This window comes from Silene latifolia, chromosome 6 (genome assembly GCF_048544455.1).
Source record: "Silene latifolia isolate original U9 population chromosome 6, ASM4854445v1, whole genome shotgun sequence".
Classification (NCBI taxonomy): domain Eukaryota; kingdom Viridiplantae; phylum Streptophyta; class Magnoliopsida; order Caryophyllales; family Caryophyllaceae; genus Silene; species Silene latifolia.
This window is the reverse complement of record NC_133531.1, coordinates 81,498,871-81,503,008: the sequence shown is the minus strand read 5'-3', so window position 1 is coordinate 81,503,008 and position 4,138 is coordinate 81,498,871. Positions and strand designations below refer to the sequence as shown.

General features: G+C 37.3%; 1 long non-coding RNA gene across 1 annotated transcript; it reads left to right on the top strand.

Moving 5' to 3' along the window:
- Window positions 1–652: 652 nt before the first annotated feature.
- LOC141586941 (uncharacterized) lies at window positions 653–3,722 on the top strand. Its single transcript, XR_012519659.1, has 2 exons — window positions 653–1,048; window positions 3,477–3,722. It is a non-coding gene; the product is annotated as an uncharacterized LOC141586941 (long non-coding RNA).
- Window positions 3,723–4,138: the final 416 nt, after the last annotated feature.

Here is a 4,138-nt window from a genome sequence, read left to right as displayed (position 1 = left end):
TAAAACCGGTATGGGTATGGCTGTCGAACTGCCCCTCCCTCCCTCCCGCGCCTATCACCGTACCACTTCTCCATTACTACAGTACCGTCGTACGACAAACAGCAGTACCACTGTACCCCTGCTCCAACGACAACTCTCACGTCGCCGGCGGACAACCGTCGAACCACACCGGCGACACCTGGCCATAAACCACCACCGATAAACCCACCATGCCATATAAATTAGCCCTTAATGATTTAGGTATAAACCTTAATTAAAAAGGAATAAAATGGTAAAAAAAAGGTCAATTAAGTCATTAACAAGGGATTAACGAATTAAATACCCAATCTTCATTCGAATAATTGTTCATAATTGAAGAATTTTAAGGAAGTTGAATAAGGTTAAAGTTTAACAATTGGAGAAGGTATAGAGGAGGTAGAGAGAATTAAGTTTGATGATTTTTAGTTAGGGGTAGACAAATGGAAAAGTTAGTGCAAAAAGTACTATGATGAGTAAAAATCGTACTGCGAATATAAATTATGCATATTAAATATCTTCAAAACAAATTAAATGGGGGTAAATTGCACCAAGAGTTAAAGTAATGGAGTTAATTCGCACTTGTTAAAAGTTATGGGGGTGAAATGCAAGTACTATCAAATGTACGAGGTTTATTTACCACTTCCCCGGAGTGAAATGTATACGGCAAAAATACTCTCTTAAAAGTGAACTACCAAAAAAGCCCCCGTATTACCACTGCCATCTTTCATTCTCTTGTCCCTCAAACCGCACCCCTTCATCTTACAACCTTCAATTCCACCTGGAACTAAACCTATTACGATAAACCCTAAAACAAAAACAAAATCGATCGAAAAAAAATGAGATTTACCAAATCCCTTTTACTGTTTCCAGCTTTTGGTGCAGCTTTTAGCTATGGTTTTTATAGGCGTCAAAAGAGGTTGGAAGCTGCGATTGCTTGGAGAGAAATGGAAGAAGAGGAGATTAAACAAGCTATAGAGAAGGGGATTAAAGAAGGTTTTGATGAGGTTTTTGGGAGACACACAAATGGAGGGTAAGTTTTAATTTTAGGGTTTTTATGTTTGGTTAATTGATTAATTGTTTGTTATTTGAGTGATATTACAAATTTATAAGATGTTGAGGGCCGAGTGTTATTTACTTAGGAAGAAAAGAGAGGTTGATGTTAAGAAATTAGAGAGTGAATGGAGCTCGCTTCATCGGAGTTTGATTGATTGATTGATTAATTGATTGATTGATTGATTAATTGTTTAGTCTTTGTAACGAAACAAATGGAACGGAGGAAGTATATCATTAGGCAAACTTATGTGATTAACAAGTCCTAGCTGAAATAATCAAGACATTAATGCAGATGATTCACCCTGAAATTGCTTTTAACCAACCTGTTATTTATGCATTGAAATCTAAGAAGAATTACTGTAACCATCTTGTTTAATGAATGAATGCTGAAATGTGACAGCAGAATGAGTTTCATAACTCCATCCCAGAAAAGGACTTGGAGGTGTCCATTCGTTGTAATTCCACATTCACTTTCTTCTGCATCACTTCTTCATACATTTCCTGCCCCCACCAAGTTGCATTTTGTATCAACTAAGAAGAATTTGATAATCTACTGAAAGAATCAAAGCTATCCGCAACCTAGAAATGCTTGGTGGATAGGTGCGTGATGTGATGAAGGGAGAGTCAAACTTGTAGAATTAAGGAGACAAAAAACCCGCATAATTTACTTATAATCCAAAAAAATGTTATTAGCTGCAACTCCATATTCATTGTGAAGCTTGTCGATGGGCTGCCAAAAAGAAATATGAACACACCAAATAGCCTAAGGACTTATTCAGCTTATGCTTAGAGTAATCCAAAATAGAAGAAGACAATGTATGGGAGTAAGAGTGATGAAGTGGAGGTAGGGGCGGACCGAGGGGTGCACACAACACCGCACGTGCGCACCATCGGGTGGCGGATTTTTTTTTATAAAAAAAACAGTGGAGTCATGATATATATAATACACGTTCTATTATAGACACTATGAGTTAGGTTGCTCAAAGGATAAGATTTTGGTTCTAAACTTGGAGGTTGTGTGTTCAAATCTCCTTAGAGATATGTTTTTTTTTGCTTCCCTTATTTCTTTTTTTCATTCGACTATGACAATTCACAAGCACGCCTAGTCAAATTAGTGTAAGTTATTCAACATTCTATACTTTAGAACTTCAAACCCTAATTTTCTAAGTTATTCAACCTTCCATACTTTAGAACTTCAAACCCTAATTTCCTTTTCCCAATTTTGTTATTTAGGTTTTTAGTTTGAAATTGTCTTTGATAAATTACTTATATGAATATCTTGTACTTTTATTTTGATTGTTGGTTGTCTATTTGTAACTTTTTTTATTGTGAATTTTGATTTTTGATGTTGCTATTTCAGTTAACTTAACTACATTGAAACAATGAAAGCGTATTTAAAAATTCCAATTAAAATTACACACTCCCAACTTAAGATTTTCTTTTCGTTTTTGATAAATGAATAAATACAAAAGTTTAAAATCGTTTAGAAATCCACATCTGTGTAAGAGGAAGTTTAATACTATGTAAGACGAAAAATCCACAAAGAAATACTATGTAAGATGAAGTGTAATATTTAAGCATTTTGTTATATTGTTAAGGTTTTTTTTTTTCAATTGTGCACTCCCATTCTAAAAGCCCTGGGCCCGCCACTGAGTGGAGGATACTAAGAGAGGGGAATTGGGTTGAGGTCAGGAACAAAATGGTGAAGAGGAGTGGTACACGAAGTAGCGGTGGGGCTAGTAATTCTCTGAATCGAGGTGATCCTCTGGTCGTGGTAGTGGAGATGAAAAAGTGTGACTCCAGTGGGGGGACAGAGGGTAGAAGAGGGGAGGAGTCCTACTAGAGGCTGGGATAGGGTAGCCTAGCACATCTTCCAAGCTGTGACTATGTGGAGGAGCAGGAAGATGGCCATGAAATAGACCCCTCTGGCTTGCATATCCTGAATCCACTCTGCGTCTCTGCAGTCCCCTTCCTTTCTCTTATTATTATTTCTCAGCTTCCGACATCCCTCCTGTCTGCTTTTCAGCATTTCCTGACACTGGTCGTTATATTTTACTTGAATTAGGTGCAGAAACATAACCTTTTCCAGGATGTTATCTGTGATTCTGAAAATTGAGGCATATAAGGCTATTGGAGGGTTGCTAGCATTTTCAAGTACTTATAACTTTGTCTTTGTTAATCGATTCGGTACTAACTGCAGTAATGTTTGTACATGCATTTGTTGCTCTTAATGAATAAGAGCATGTACAATTACAAGAATCCAGAGCCCTTGTTTTGCTCTCCATAAACAAACTCACACTCGGTTTCACAACCGCTTGTACTGCATAACAACTTGAGCTCTTACTGTACATGGTCTTGATAGTCCCGAATTGGATAACTCATTGCTTTTGATTTTATTTTTGCAGGTAATGTGTATCTTGTGAAATCAAAGAGCGGTTAGCGCAGAAGTTTAAGGCCCTTGAGAAGGACAAGACTCCTCCAAGACGTCGTAAAGTTCGAAATTGTTGATTAGTGTATTGGCTTGTAATGAATTTGTAAGCTTGAGTATGACTACCAGTTTCTTTTAATGTTCAGTTAACATGTGGTCTTTGTAATAAATTGTCTAGATCTTTATGACGCAACTTAATTAATCGGATAGCGCCATGTTTGTACTTCCTTGGTCTTTCCTGAAACGGTGAATGATTCACCTCACCTACCTGGATTATCAGAGTCGAAACTATACCCGTCTATGTGCATTGTTTGGTCTGATCTCGAAACCAAACTAACCAGTCGTTTGTAAAACAATCTCCACAGTCAAATTATGAGCCAAAACTGTTGTATGTTTCAAAACCCAATGGTAATGTTATTGCCGGAGTTATTGAACTTCAAGGGAGGGGTTATTAGGAATATTTAGTGCAAATTGGCCGCTGCTCATTGCCTCATTGTATGATAATAATGCTTTGAGGAAATCAATACTCTGGGTTAGGAAGGCCACATTATTGATGCTAAAAGCGAGTTTGGGTCCTTATTGTGCCTGTGACAAGTATGATTCCTCCCACATAGGAAACTATTCATCGAGATAACATGT